At 36.5% G+C, this 17,022-nt stretch overlaps 1 protein-coding gene and 1 non-coding gene across 3 annotated transcripts in view; one reads left to right on the top strand and one right to left on the bottom strand.

Annotated features, from left to right (window-relative positions):
• Window positions 1-16,606, bottom strand: part of LOC136970638 (collagen alpha-1(IX) chain-like) — a 41,578-nt gene extending 24,972 nt beyond the window's left edge. Inside the window, exon 1 of one of the 2 annotated variants that reach the window (XM_067265088.1) lies at window positions 16,500-16,606. The gene's annotated coding sequence lies outside the window, so the exon portion shown is untranslated. Of the gene's footprint in view, window positions 1-5,258; window positions 5,414-16,499 lie in introns of those variants that run through there. The other variant, XM_067265087.1, reaches the window with a different exon arrangement.
• On the top strand, window positions 11,616-11,687 carry TRNAA-UGC (transfer RNA alanine (anticodon UGC)). Its single transcript has one exon. It is a non-coding gene; the product is annotated as a tRNA-Ala (tRNA).
• Window positions 16,607-17,022: the final 416 nt, after the last annotated feature.

Raw genomic sequence — 17,022 nt, forward strand, 5'->3', positions numbered from 1 at the left:
CACTTAACGCGCTTACACTACAAATACATCTTTATTTTAAGCCAGAATGGGTAGAAAATTTGCAGATTTAACCTCCTAAGACGAGACATCCCGACAGAAAAAACTCCTAATAATAAGAGGTAAAATGCAAACAGAATCAGAAATAATGACCAAAGGCGGAGAGGAATTTTTTCGTGACATTCGGGTGTTAAATAAATAACCTGTTGGGTTCTTTATGCAGGTTTATAGTCAGAATGCACCCATACATACACCAGAGACTGGTCGTCTCCATCTTCCTATTCTAGACCCCATAACAGGGTCACAAGGAGGTGAGAAAAACAAATGAATTTGTAAGGGTGTGATGAAACGGTCAAAATCGTAAAGAGCAAACTGGTTTTAATAAGAAGGATTTAGAGAAAAAGCACACATTACACTCAATTTATGTCATTCCTCGCTTATATAACTTATCTAAAACACGTTACATAAAACGCATATACAGCATCGTATAGATAATAACACCAAGTACCTTTATGAGGTAACACAGTGTAAGTAAATACCGTTAACGATAATGGAAAACACTAAAAAAATAATAAGAACTAAGTGAAATTTTGCTATTTAATATACAGTATTTTAAAAATTACATTTCAACTAGAAAAGTCATAGAATATGAATTTCAGGTATAAATCTATCGAAAGAATATTAATATTAACTCTTTTAGATGTGAGAAATGGAACAATCGTAAAACGGAAATTATGTTATTACCCAGTTTTTATGTCATTTTGATTTATTATCTTAAATCAAACAGCCATAAAAATTGTCAAAATATGATAAAATTCCCATTCCAACCTCCCCTTTCTGACATTTATAGTAGAGTTTTGAGAATGAATATAGTGAAGGGATATAAATCTCTTACTTTCCCAATCCTCGTGTTGTACCCTGTCCATTCTTACATCCTGTTACATAAAAATCGAAATTGCTTAGTTATACAGTAGCAAATTGTAATGAAGTAGTTGAAGTAGCCGTTTAGAACTGGCCTTAAGTTCAATTTTTGTGGCTCGTCAAGCTTCGAAATATTTTGTTTCCATTTATAATATAAATATATACTCGCATGCTACGCATTTAAAAGAACCGGCGATGTATATGAGGAATTTATCAGGCGATAGAAAGAAAATGTCTTTATTAGCTAATAGAGAAAATGCCAAGGTTATTGGAAAGTGTAGGCCTATACTAGTGCAACCTACTAGCATGGTGCCCACCAAGCAATTGGTTGAACTGGGAAACAATATACAGTATATTAAATTTTAAAAAACTTCTACGAATACAGGCAGTCTTCTGCAAAACTACGAAGATTTATTGAAACTAAGAATTATGTAATCGATGATTGGCTAAGGCTAAATGTAACTCCACCTATATTTAATTTTCGAACCAATCGTCGTTCAGATTTTTGTATTTCAAATTAAATGTCTTGACATCTTCTATATTCAACAGAAGACTGCCAACATTCGCAAGGTCAATTTTTCATTTACTCAAAATCTAACAATTTATTTTATATTTTATAATTAGGCTAAATTATTCAGGAAATCAAATAAAAAACGAAAACTTTTGTATAATTATATAATGTTTTATTAAAAAGAGGAAAGAAAAATATAAAAAATATTTTAAAAATTATTTTCAAACACAAATAAGTTGAAAAAATGAAACAGAATTTAATCAATTCGCTTACCTTTACACTCTGCACCCTTTCATCCTTCACATAAATCTAACTTCTATATCAATCTTGTTTAATTTTTTTTATTATAGAATAGCCTATTTTATATAATTTTTTCGTTTGGTTAATAAAGAAACCGCCTGTTTTCTAGGAACCTAATTTACTAATTTGCTTCTCCTATTATCTAAGTTAGTTACTGAAGGATTGTGTATATACCCTTTAGTTACTACATTTATTAACGGTTCTATGTGGAAAAAGTACATCTTAAAGAGAGCCCAATTAGATTCTCGTTTAGAATTTTACCCTTTCTCATCCTTTTTAACCCTCTAAAAGTCTCGTTTTTAAAGGTTAACTTATACATAAGCTAAACAAGCTTCAGTTTAGGGCCTTATACTACGAGAGGGCAGGGCCTCTTGTATAATAGCTTAAGGCCTCAACAAGTCTAAGTATGGCCTTACTTTAAGGCCATACTTAGATACCTGTATGGAAATTGCCAAAAATATAGTCGAATAAATCATTTTTATCTACAATTTTTTAAGATTTTAACATATAACAAGGCATAAAATTACGCACCGATTTGAAACGCCATTCGAGCGCGAAAGCCTTGTCCTTTGGGAAGAGCGTAACCAACAAGATTGTCTTAATAATCACTCATTTTACGATTCTTCTTCTCCAAGAAAAATAAACAACTTTACTTATATATAAATATCAAGCGCACAGATTAATTTTTATGAAAAATAAATCAATTTTAAACCCCCCAAAAAAGCGCGATTCCTCGCATCGCTTCTGAAGATGAATGGTACAAAATTACAACTGTCAAATATTTAATTTACTCAATTTTAAGGATCTGTAGACAATTTTATTGTTTGCGTGTAGTGTATAATTGTTTTTCTGTACAGAAAGAAACAGAAATAAAAGATAAAAATGGTGGGTAGATAAAGACGACAATGAACTCTTCAAATCTACTTCGAGAACACTCCAGATTTTGTCTAGAAAAACCATTAAACCGAATTTAAAATGGCCGATACGCTTTATACAGGTCTTATACCGTATTAAAATTCATATTATATTGTATAATCGAGGTATGTTCGATGGCAAAATGCGGTAATATTCGATCCACCCATGCGAATTTAAAAATCATTTTTAGTAGAAATGCGGGTTAATCCTTCTCGTTGGGTCAACAACAAGCTGTCGTACCCTCGAACGGAAATTTCTGGACACGCCCTCTCACGTAGTAAGGCCAAAATGGGAATGTAGTAAAGTGACGTGCCTACTTACATCTCAAGATACAAAATACAGTATATTATACTACGCGTGTACGCGCTTACTACACGTAAATTCCATTTAAAAGAGTGTTTTAAACGCTTTCCTTCTAGAAAATCCTATATATAAATTATTTACGTTCTATATTTTTCATATTTTTTATAATTAAAAAAGAACACATACAAGACTGGTTTTACGATTCTATAAAAGTCACGTATACCGGAGCGCGCCGCATCGGAGCGCGTCGCATCGAATCGCGTGGCGCTAGATCGCACAAATGATCAATTTAATCGTCTACATTTATTCATTTCAAACTGTCTTGTGAGTTTATGAAAAAAAATGTCATTCTGTTTTTAAAATAGAAACGAATAAGCGGTTACATTATGTAACGCGCGCGTTACAATTTACGTGTAGTTCAGTGTCTCGTACTCATTCTGTATCGAGCAAAAAATGCTCGTTAGTTTTAACCGTTTGTTTTAACGACGCCGATTTATTTTTACACCATCGAGAAGCACCCTGGAAGTTGCAATGAAGACATTTAAATGTCTTTGTCAAGGACTTTACGATAAATACTTTTCTAAGAATCAAAACAATCGTATTTTTAGTCCCTTAACTCCGAACAGATCGAAGTATGTAGCGAGGAAAGAATACCAATTATTTACTTAAAAAAAAGATTGATGAATTTACGTGTTGTCTATCTCTATTCGTTCTTATCAGTTTCTTAATACGGGCTCGCGATTTTTCTTGTGTTTTTTATGTGAGAACCAGGCGTTTGGATCCAACGTATCTACTTCTAATACTTAAATTTCACGTCGTATTTTAAGTAAATTTACAACATTAAATAATCAGTGAAACCACCAGAAGAATATTTACTTTCTACTTAAACTATTCATCAAATTTAAGTCCTTCCAACGCCATTTAAATGGGTTTAATTAAGAGAATTGCTATAATCGGTCATAAATTCAAGAGAGATCGAACCAATTTAATGAAATACCAAAAAGATCTTTTAATGGAGATTGTATCTAGTTCTACCTAATTAAGTACTAGCAGCTAAATTACATTTAAGTTATTAATCATGATTTTTCTCCATTTTTTCACTGTAGATTTCTCGTTTCCCCAGAGAAACTAAACGGACGTGAAGATTTTATCAATGGAAATTATCCAGTTCAATGGAGGTCTTCTTTAAAAATATCTAAATATAATCCAATTTTTTTTTGAATATTTATATAATTCCTTTCATTCTTTTATTAATTAGACCTTAAAAAACGTCATTTTATATTCAGAAGGTGGGCTAAATAGCGTTTTTAAGTAGGCGCGCCAGGCCGAATCGCGCGGCTTCGCGTCGCGCCGCGCGACGTTGGAATTTTTTTTCTACGCTACAAATTTGTCGAATTAATGATGAACGACCATAAAAACCCCCCTTAAAACCATATATTAAAATTCAAGTATGCATTAATTTTTTAATCGTGCCATCGACTAATTGTAATATAAATATCAGATAGGAAATGCTTGACAAGAAAAGGTCCGTCTTAAAAGGGTTTGACCTCGTTATTAGAGTTTATTACCGATGATTACATTGGCTCGATCACTGTAATTATGACACCCGATTGTTTTGTGACTGGATCTAACCATAAAGCATGGGGTGAACGTAATGAAGGCCTTCGGATACACCTCGTGTTGAATACACCGATCTGATACCGCCCTTACGTTTAAGGACAAACGACGAAATTCGTTTAAATATCACTTAAAAATATGTTTGAAATATGATAATAGCCGCCTATCCAGGTAGAAAAGTTGGTAATCATAAAAATTACCCGTTGATATATTGCAATTTAATGAGTCTCGGTATATTTATGAGTGTAAACTACGATAAGGGGGACGGGTTATCGACTCGAGTCGGCATTTTATTGAATTTCGATAGGAACAAAAGAGCGAGGGGGCTCAAGTGAAAGCCTTGATGGCGATGTTCATCCACCAGATGTTAACCATTGAGCATCCAAACCTGTTCTTTACATCTTTTCAAGGTTACCACGTCCAGGAATGCTGCACGCAGACCTTGAATGAATCTTTATGAACTGACCAAAAACCCTCCCAGACTCGATTTTTAATTGTCGACGGCTCGTGACAGCTTTCATTCAGTGTAATATCGGAGAAAGGTCAAAAGTTTACACGCAGTTCGAGTAATCTCCGAATGGGGTAAACCTTATACTTATAACCGTACGTAGAGAGCCAGGACAATTAAAGAAAGGTTAACGTAATCTATCGAGGCTAATCTACATTAAGATTTTTAGTGTGAGGATGAGATAACGTGAGCATAACTTACCGGAAAGTGAAAGTAGAACTGCTCTTATCGAATCAGGAACTGAATGGATGCTGGTGGAAAGTGAAAATGAGGAGGTGGACCAGTATAATCAACGAGTTACGCTTAATATCATTGCCAGGCGAAGAGCGTAAACAGGATTTCCTCCTCCACCGATTCGTATAACGCGCAGAAGAATTTTATAGCTTCCAAATGGATAAATAAGTTCACACTTAAGAATTCTGACACTTGGCATCCTTTTCTGAAATTTAATCTGATTGTTTAAGGTCATTGTGTTTTTTTAAGGCACTCGGAACTTCCGAAAAGGGAAGATTTTAATTTCGAATGGGATAAAGTTACCTGTTACTATAAGGTAACGAGTGGGGAGGGAAAAAACTGACTCTCCTTCTACTACCAGTTAAAAATATTAACTTTTTAAACATTTTAACACGGAATTTTACAACGCCTTTATTTATTAGCATAAGATTTAATTTATTGCGACACACCTAGTAATTGTCGAATTTAAATTTACGTATATTGTATCGGCCATTATCGAATTGTAATAACTTAAAATTTACGATCACTCTATAATTAAAATACGGATAAAAAATAAACAACAAAGCCAATAAAACTAGATGTAAAAGTAGGGCCACAACGTTGAACGGTTCATGATTGAAACTGTATATTTTAAGGTTAGGTGTTGCAAGCGTGTCCGAGTGAAAGCCTCTGAGAGTCAAAACCAGTTTCTTTTCAAACCATTATCTTGGAAACGATCGCGCAGTCAAAATAATTACCAAGAGTCTGACAAGAGTTCCCTGCAGTGTCTATTATTTCACGTAAAAGCAACTCTTTATTCCTGTTCGTAGGATACCTTTCATTCAGGTAATAACAGTCAAAAGTTATTCTGAATGAAACTCGAGTGGCTTCGTTTCGTAGGCGATTAAATCGTCAATGGACGTTCCTCGGATTAGAAAAAGACTAGAAACTTCCAACTGGCCTTATTTGCCTTAATAAAACGGGATATTTTCGTTTTATAAGTAGAAAAAGCGCTCTCCGCAGTGGCCGTCGGGAGTAACTCGAACGCAAATTCGAGAAAGTGGAGTTAGTATGGCTAATAAATCGATGGAATTTCTTTGAATAAATATTATGTCGACGTTAAACTAACACTAGCTTAAATTTCCAAGGACGAAACCATAGACATATACCATAGATCTTTACGTCAAGGATGGAACACCCGAAGGCTTGCCTCGTGGAGTAATCTTGCTTAATGACAGTGGTAACGACACAAAGATCGATGATGTAATTTCCTTATCACTTTCATTCTATTTATAACTAAAGGAACTTCCTTGTGTTGAGCCGACTCATTGCCAATCCTTCCACGACAGTGTTCTTATATTTCCAGGAGGGTCTCTCCGAGTCTCTTTGTGATGTCAAACCGCAAATTAAATTGCCGTCCGGAAGACATTCCTAGATTATTAAGTCTTCGTCAGAGTCAGGCTTGTCGCCGGACAAAAAAATTAGTTATATTTTCTATCCCGAAGTGAATGGGCGATAGAATATTAATCAGAATCTAGTTCAAGTCGAGCTCAAAACATTAAGAAAAACGGCGTAAAGCGCTCCTTTGGGATTTAAGACAATGTTTTAAAATTCATCGAACCACGTAAGCTTAATAACAGGTTATTATTATCTTTATTCGAGCCGAGTTTATCTCTTTTTATGATTATCTTACACACATTGTGTTTGATCTGATCTTTTACATTAAAGCTTCAATGTCATCTAATCGCGAGTCCTTCTAACCGTGAAAAAACAGGTTGCTCTAGCTGGTTCCCACCTGGTACAACAAAGAAAATTGACCAAGACCCACTTGTTTTTCTTATTTTTGCTGACTTTACATAAAAATCTTTCCCCCATTATTTAGAATTAAGTTCTTTCCCAGCCGAAAAATTGAATCCAACGGCACAACAGGCCGACGCTCGAAGCGTGAATTGCTACGAGGGGGTGGGGGAGGAAACAAAAAGAAAAACACCAGCTTGGATAATGGCCAAGACTTTAGAGAATGTTTAAATTTGCATTCAAAGACCTTCAAACGGAAAATTTATAATCAGTTCATTCAAAATATTTTCTTACTTATTATTTATTTTCAAAACCATTTTATTTTTTGCCCTCCGACTCAAATTCTCGCTCGTTAAGCATCCAACCTGTAATTTTAACCTCTATTTAATAAGTAACAATACTCATTTTTAGGTCATTTGGGTCTACCGACGAATCTAAAGTAGTATATTCGACCCCCCTGTATAAAAGTCGGTTTTGTAATTGTAGGCTACGATTATAATTACAGAGATAATCGCTTAGATTATCAGAAGAGAGGATCGCATTTCGACTTTTTTCTATAATAAAAACTGCGTGTAAAGTTTGTAGACGTACGAAAAGTGTCTAGTTGCATAAAGAAAGAGTGAGTTAACTTCTTGTATCGGCGAGTTTATACGACAAATATTAAACCCGGTTAGTTAAACGTCCGCGGTCTGGCATACAGAACATACTCATCCATTATACCGGGCCAGGTAACTTACATTCGAAAATGACGCTTTCTAAAATATTGGCCGGTCGTTAGAAGGCTGATTAATTCAACTATTTCTCCTCTGACAACTTCATTTGTGACAGGTAGGGCTGGACTGGATGATTAAGAAGGAATGGCACGCTTCCACCGGCATAAAAGATTCTCTATTTGGTGCCTCTCACGTAAGAAGATTTATCTATGTTTGGATAATTTTATATAGTCCTACACATAAGCCTTTAAAATAAGTTATAACTAATTTTCTTTTCCCCTTCCTCCTCAAACAGCCAGTTTATTAAGCGGCAGATGCGTGACGTCGATTCAGATTTTTGCGCTCGCAGCCTCGAAAAAACGACGACATCTGTTTTGCTCCATCGATTATTAAGTTATAAAAGTTAATTAATGATTTATTACAATTCGAAATATAAATTAACCATCGATAAAAAAGAGTAACTTAACCGTCCTTCTCGCAAGTTACCGCGCCAAGTTACAACCTCGAGTTCGAAACTTTGTACCTATATAAGAAGGAAATTATAACTTGTACCGACCAGTCTATGTTACGTATGTAATACAGAGTATAAATAAATATATATTTTCTATATTTTTAATATTCGGATGTTAAAAATTTCCGTCCTTGTTATAGGGCGAGACTATGACCAACGCGGAAGTATCTAAATTTGCCACCGCCCAAGGTCAAGTAGAATTTTGAAATATTTCATTTAAATATATTGACTCATCGTTACTCTAAATATATTAAAGAATAAATTCATTTTTTCAAAATTCAATGTTTAAACGTTACGTCCGCACAAGCGCCATTCGTCGATTCTCAAAGATGCCGTCTTTTCCTCTTCCTTAAATTAAAAACCGCAATGATTTAATTATCATTAAAACTTATTTTTTTCATTCTAAAACCAGATTTTTAAACAGTTTATCTTCCTTTTTTGTATAAAAAATATAATTTAAACGGGGGAAAAAATAATTAGATTTACTCCGCGTATTATATATGGAAGAATCGTTTAAAGCATTCAAGTTTTAACTCAATTAAATTGGTTTTTTTTAAAAAAAAATTAAATATAAAAAGCACGGAATTTTCTTTTTATTTTATACTCGAAAAGTCCTGTTTCGTTTTACGTGGGTTGAATTTATAAATAAACTTTTTAAAATTATGAGAAATGCGAAAGCTTTGACACGTGTCTTTGAGGTTAAGAATGATAAGAACTTAAAATACGATTCGACGAATTAATTAAGTGAAAAAATAAAATAAAAATTCGATTTATTTAATTTTAAGTTGTAAAGAAATTCATTATAAATCTGGTTTCGTATAAATTAAAATCGTTTGATTCCACGCGAGCCGATTAATTTTCGTTCGTCCGACGAGTGAAGTAAGAGCGGCCGGTGGCCAGCATTTTATACATAAATATTAATATTAATTTATAAAATGATAAAAATTAGAGCTAAGAAAACCCGTAAGTTATCTAACCCAATTTCATTAATTTTATTTTTGACATATTCGGGAAAAACGGGGTGAATGTAGCTTGTAGGATTGAGGAAGTGTTCCACCTACGTATCGTGATTGGAAGAAGAAGAAGAGGGGGTAAAATTAATCAAGAATTACCCCCGAAGCTTCCATCGAAGAGAGTCATTAGAAGCGTTATCTCCTGCCTATCACAAGGCCCTGCGGTGTGATATTTAAAAGTGATGAACTGTCTCCTCCCAAACAATTCTCCGAGCTCGCAACTCGTCCCGAACGACGATTAATTCCTATTCGTTTATCGATCGAGGAACGTGTTTACCAGTCGATTTAAAATACGAAGACAATGAAGAATTTTATAAATCCGATTATAATTCTTTCTCGTTCTTCCCTCGGTCGACAAGTTGGGTGGCATTTACAGGGTGTCGACCTTGGAGGGTTGCGTGTGAAAATGGCCTCATCAATATAGATTATGTCGGATTTCAGGTAGCTTAGGAAAACAGGGATTAAACCGGGTTTCTACAGATAAAATCCCAAATGAAGCCATCTCGTAGAATTTACTGGAACAGACAGAAAGAAGTGTTGACTAGGCCTACTTAGTTAGAATTATGTGGTGGAAGGAATTCCACGCAATTTGTTCTCCGCTCTGTACAATTAACGTAAAAAATTAAGCCAAAAATATGAGATTTTTTCAAAAATTTAAACAATTCTTTTACTATTTAATAATAATTATTCCTTTTCCGCGTCTTGATTATCTTTCCGTTGCAAATCATCTTCAAATTCGTAATTTAAACAGAAGAATAAAATATTACGGTGAAAAAGAAAATAATCTCGATCTTTGCCCCTGTGTAAACAATAAGCTATTTAATTACAACAATCAATAAAGCATCCAGACGGTCGGTAACACAATACAACAATAAACGATAGAGAGACACAATATTTAATTCAATATATTTCTAGAATTATAAAAACTATATTAAAAATTCCGACTTAAATATTACTCATTTTAATTTAAAAGAAGCCGCCATTTGCTGAAGGCGCGGTACGGCCAATTTTATTCGTAACTCCTATAAAAAGCCATTTCGAGTTTGTTAAATGTTTGTTTTGTATTAGAAGAGACATTATAGAATTTTACTAGTGCATCCTTCAATTTACGAGTCTCTTAATTTCGAAGCCATTAATTTTTTTTAATCACGACCCGGCTCCGAGAACTTCACAACGTTACGCTTCTTCTTCTCCATTTTCTTTTTTTTGGGTGAGGTTCTCCATCATTAAATGGATTCAACGACTCGCCATTTGGTCCTTATTAAGGCTTCTCACTCATTTCTTCCTTATTTACACCGACGAGATGTGGCATTTTGAATCATTACGACTTCCATCAATTGTGACAGTAAACGTCTCGGATTGGTGCGACGAGGACGTCCACGACCACCGAACCCAATCCAAAGGATTTTTTTTTACGAAGGAAGTGCGAAGTCCGACTGATATTTCTGTTAGCTGTAGGAAAAATGAATATAAGACACCCGTCCGACGATCGACCTTGTGGCCATCGCGATTCCGATCGACAGTTGCAACACACGAATCCCTCGTCGATAACCCCGTTTGGGCATACATCAAAATCGACTGCAAATGGAGGATTTATGATAATTAAACGGCTATTAATTCTATAATCGTTTCGAGAATTTTCCTTCCCGACGAATATTTTCCTCATTCCTACACCGGATCCCGGTTGAATATTATTAAACGAGATATCAGAGGGGTTGCATAACCTCGATAAGCGAATCATTAGAGTGGATGAGGCTATTCGGTTACACAGATAAACCCCCTCTACTTATCGTAATCGCGTTGAGTTATAGTAAACACGGGTTATGGAAATATAATAAGATTTATTTTTTAACCTAATTAATTTTTACGATTAGTATAAATCAAAATGTCGATTGTGTAAACGATAAATCAGTGGCTTTGGTCGACTTCATTCAATTGCGTAGACGAAAGCGTTAACTTCCTGTCCTACTCTTAAACAGGGAAGTCCGAGGCCTTGAGGCTGATTTATGGGGATGTTTTCTGTTAGAAGTAAAGAAAGGGTTTGACGTTTCCAGGAGAGAATGAAAAATAAAAAAATAATAAAAAAATCCCGCGACATATTTATGGTACCTGTCCGTGCTTCGACCTGACGGGCATAACGATTGACCGAATCGAGATGCCCATTTATAAAACAAGAGGCTATTCAGGTTATTGAGCGTGATCGGAAATGTTAAATCTCCACCAATAATGTTCGTGTATCGACTAGTAACACTGCTTTATAGATTAAATAGTTCAATAACGAAGCTTCCTATCAGTTGGGGGTGTAGCTCAGTGGTAGAGCGTTCGCTTTGCATGTGAAAGGCCCCGGGTTCGATCCCCGGCACCTCCAATTTTTAAGTCTTTTATTATTATTATTTTTTACTCCAACTTCTTATTTCATAACATTTATCGGCTGTTATATTTATATAATAACATGTAAATAAATTATTTTATCTAGGATTAAAGGTTAATGGCGCTTTGCGACCTTCTATCGCTGTGGTCCGTTTTAATGGATGTCTGTGTCCAACTCGACGACAGCTGTGACATTGAAGAATATATTTATTTTTTGTCGTAACCCTTTGGAATTTCGTTATTTCTATAATCTATCCATCATCTATGCCTTTTGTAACTATTATTGTCTTTTCGACGAGAATCGATTTGGTAAAAGTGTGACGAGAATACGAAATTCTGTGGAAAGTAATCCCTAAAATAGGGAACTAAACGGGTAGTGAGAAGGTCAAATTTTCATTGGTAGAGATTCGTTTACGATAGACTCGACGAGTTGGAAGTAAACCCGATCGTTGGCATCGAACTACGTCATTAAGGTAGGCATTATTCAACGCCCATCGTATCAGCGATTGGTCGACAATAATTTTGGCATCATATCCTCCATTAAGTTCCCACCCAAGAGTAGAAGCGACGAACAAAAGACATCAACCCGGACACACCCAACACAATCATCACGGCCGCATATTTGAATATTCACCCAAAAAAATTGTTATCCGGGTCTTACGCAATCCCCTTTTTTATATGGCAATCAACGGCTCCTTATTTGTAAGGCAGTTACCATACAGGCTGGAAAAGCGACGCCAATTTGCCAATTTATTATCTGAAATAAGTTAGAATAGGCAATCTCCTTTTTATGTAATGGCCCCTTATTTGTAAGAATAATATCTTAAACGAGACAATTTCTTTTTGAATCAAGGAATAACAGGCAACTAATAACTTCTTATTTACATAAAGGAAAAAACACCTCGCAGGCTCGGAGTGCCGAACGCTTCCCTAAGGAAGAATAGGAAATTTCAGTTTGTATATTGCAATTAACGGCTCTTATTTATAGGAAAAAACCTTACGCTCAGATGGCCAAAATGCTTCCTGCAAGAAGAAAGAATAGGCAATCAATGGGGTCTTCTTTGTAAAGAAGTCGCCCGAAGAGCAGGCAGATCTCGAAACGCTTCCTGCAAAGGAGAAGAATAGAAAGCGCCAGCCCCATTTTTCAAGAAACGATAAGGCAGAAGAACCCCGCCGAGAAGGGAATTGCGGGAGATTTTCGTATTTGTATATCACCCTCGACCATCGACAGTTTAAGCGCTGCACTGATTGTAGCACTTAGTATATGTCAAAGGGAGTCGTTATCTTCAGAGGGGTTAAGTTCAGAAAATCATCTCGTAACCATTTCCAGTTGATAAACATCTCCCTATTCGGCTGTCACAAGAGTTACATTTCTAATGGACCGCTCGATATCTCCGCCATCGAGCGAATGTCTGTTTCAACTGGATTAGAATACGGAAAGTTTATTCGTTTTCGCTCGGCGTACAACGTAATTATTATTGTACATCGACGTCGGCGTTAGCCCGAAGCGCCGGCGCCAGGAAACTTCCTCCTTAAAATTTCTTCCACTGGCGCCAGATGGCATCCGTTTCCGTTTCCGTTCGCGTTACGTAAACAGGCGGATAATTTAACAGCAAAATTTAACGAGACGAGTTTTGAAAGCATTCAATTTTCTATTAATATAAAATAATTTTTCTATTATTAATTCCATTAAATTCGTGCCTATACCTACGATCAGCGTGACTACTCTCCGAGTTTGTTTTCACTCGCTAGGCGGCGGTGATGTCACGTTCGTAACGCTTTCCTATTGGTCGTCGGCGCCATTAATCCGTTATTCGAAAGAATGACGGGTTGCCAGATGTAACACTCGTCGTCGACGAGTGGATTAAAACATTTTTCACGTCTTTTCGGCTTTGCGGGCGAGAAAAAATCCGAATCGTTCAATTTTAAATTATCGACGGTATCGGGTCTTACCGTCACGTGTCCGGACTAACGAAAGATATTCGCATAAAAACGTAGAGCGGTATTTAATACGAGCGAGGGCCTATCGATGCCGTCGCTTTCCATCACAATCTCGCACGTGTAGCTAGTCGAACAACGTGTTCTGCACTCCGAAATACGTCAATGCCACTCGTAAACGAACCATAACCGAACATAAATCATTGGCAGCTTCTATCTGCGCTGGTTTTTAAGAGAATCTCGAGTACATTATGCTTAGGCGGTTATCTGGTAAGAGACCGTGTGGTCATCCTTCACAAAATACGAGGCAAATCACGTTGGAATTTGCTTCGTGTCAAGGGCGAACGTTATACTACAGAATTATCTTGTAATAACTAGGCCTACTGTAAAAGTTATCTAATGTTTCATCTATCTAACTACTACACGTTATCGAAGATATTTATTTAATTTCCTCTTTCCCTCAAAAACAATTACCTTCTAAGCTTTCTTTTTAGTTCATTACTAAGATAAATTCGTTCCTGTTTCTTCGACATACTTTTCCAGAAATCCTATATTGTGTGTCGCGAATCTTCCATCCTCTTTTAAACAGGAGCACGGTCTAGTTTAAGATCTCTTTAACGTCTTCAAAAATGACTCGCCTACAATCAAATTTAGATCGAGACTTTCCCTTGGAATAGCTTCTCATTAATTGCCCTACGAGTTTCGCAGGTGTGCGAACAGAGACAAACAGTCTGAAAGTGACAACCACCGAAAAAAATTTAACGTTACGTCATAACCCTCCTTTGTTTTGAGGACAATCACCTAATACAACTCTCAATGGGTTCGGTTCCAGGATATTTTGAATCGAAAATAATTGACTCGGTCCAATTGGCATTAAAAAGTATTGGCAAAACTCCATAACTTTTAGAGGTACAACGAGGAATTTGGGTCACTGTTTATCACACGATGCGCTCTGTCTAAAGTCTGGAAGTAAACAAAATTAAATACATCTTTTTGCTCTTATTAAATTATGTTTAGAACCTTAAATCACATCCGTAATACTCGACGAGAAGAGGAAGAAGAAAAGGACGAGAAAGATGAGAAGGGATTGGAAATTTATTCCGGCATCTAGTTTTTGTAATAGGTTACTTCAATTATACTCATTGTTTTAAGGACCTTGATTATTTTTGGTGATAAACACTCAGGTAACAGCCTGCCGAGAATACAAATCGGTCTTCAGACGTGTCACATTTTATAAGAATGAATAAGAAGAAATTACTGGCACCACTCGACGATTTCTTACAATTACGTATTCTATTATTGAAAGAATGTAATATCTAAATCGAGAACAGAAAGGGAATTTTTCAAAAATATAATATTTTTAAACCGTTTTATAAATTATACTTTATATTTTATAAATTTATACAAGACTTATTATTTATTACGCCGGTGCAGGAACCAGCTGGCAACAAAATGGATGTTTGGGAGAAGCGACCGGACTAAGTTCGCACTCCGAAGAAAGGAAAAAAGGAAGAAAGAAAGAGTGATTGATAATTTCAATGTCTTCAATCGTCGAGACGATAATTCTCGGCAGGGGACAGCTGTAAATCACAGTAATTTCCTCGGCAAGAAGATTCTGGGAATGCGATCCACTCACTCCGTGTCCGCAGAGTGGCTAGCGCTTCTCATGACACACGCGGTAATTTGAGGCTAAGCGTGGGTTGGGGACCAACCCACTCCAACTCGACTACTTTGTCAATCCCCACCCCAGCAGACAAAAGACTAAAAAAAACAGCGATTAGGATTTTTCGAGCCACGAGCATTTAGTATTTGGGTGTGGCGAGTTACGGATGTCCAAGTGAGCTTATTACATTTTGTTCTATTTAGTTGGGTAATCAAAAACTGCTGATTTTAAACTTGTTTACGTGCCAAAATAAGTGTTCCGAATCCACGCAAACGTCCTAGAACGTGTTTCGACTGTGTAATTAGTCTAACCCCGCAAAAACGAAAAGTGTTTAGCTCAAATTATAGTGAGCGTGGGGATGTCGCCCGCGTATGGGATTTTGTAGGATGAGAATATTTTGCTACCGAAACAAGCGCGGTAGCTGAAAAATTCTCTCACCTTCGCCCCTTTTAAACAAACTGGAATAGTCGAATCACACCGAATAACCACACGGAGGTTTGTTGCTGCGCTTCTTTGGTAGGCACAAAAGGATTGGTGGGCCCTCCATTGTTAAGCCGATAATATCAGTAAAGGTGAGATGCCCTTGACCCACTCCGGGATCCGGCTGATGTAAAGAATAAAACAAAAGTCTTCACGCCTTTAACATTTACACGAGGATTGGAAGAGAGAAATATAAAAGCCGAACATGTAACTATGTAATTAAAGTTCATCTCGATGTCATTCGTAGTTGATGACCGACCAATTAACCCGCGCAAACTAGTCACGGAAAATTAACTAAGATATCTTCGAGTCACCTCTCGTTTCTGTCCCGATCATCGAGAATCCGTCGGCAGAATTTTTCCCAACTAAGCGACCCGGGCACGCACGACCCATCTAAGTTACGCGGCTTAAATGAGCCATTTAATTAATTACGGTACCTCACGGGGATTTACGCGGGGCTTTAGAACGCGTTTACGTTCAAAATTCCCCAACTTTTCGTTATAGAAACACATTTTGGACCGTCTCTAAAGGATATTTAAGCAGTAAACGTTAAGGGAATCTAAAACTCTCGAGAGATACGGCATTGTCAACTGGTCGACGAAGGATTCCTAATTAATGGCTCGACCCGACCTTCCCCTCGCCATCAAAATACGATGGAGATTAATGTGTCGGTTAAAAAGAATAAATAACGAAAGAATAATTTTTCAAAATGGCGTAGAATAAACTTACATTGAATCGATTCCGCTTCGATAAATGCTATAGATTAATCTCGGTAAATTTAACTTGCGGCTGAGTCGCGATCGGCGGACAAGTTGATTAAGGAACTACGAACCATGCCTCTCTGCCATTTATACGTGTTGGCCCAGATCCAGTCACACTCGATTCAACCACTCCTAGAACAGCTTCACCTTGATTCCTTAATATCGCTAAGATAATGACAGACCGTCGAGAAGTAAACGTTGGAAAAGATAATCGCCCTCGCGTTACGATCTCGGCATTTGTTTTGTTTCGTGTACCCACACGTAAATTACTATTTGCTTGTAAAAGCGAATATTTTGATTAGTTCCGTTTTTTAAAGAATAAATTTCGGTTCGGAAATGGCCCCGAGAATAATCCCGTTATGTCGAGGGCGGGATGGATACAAGATGCGCCATTTTAAATCCGATCGATCGTTTACCGATAGGGCTATCTATGGGAATCGGTAACGACTACGATGTGACAAGCTATTTGAAAAAAACACTCACTCACACCC

The sequence above is a fragment of the Centruroides vittatus genome, unplaced genomic scaffold, assembly GCF_030686945.1.
Source record: "Centruroides vittatus isolate TY-2023 unplaced genomic scaffold, ASM3068694v2 contig_2073, whole genome shotgun sequence".
NCBI classification, from domain to species: Eukaryota; Metazoa; Arthropoda; class Arachnida; order Scorpiones; family Buthidae; genus Centruroides; species Centruroides vittatus.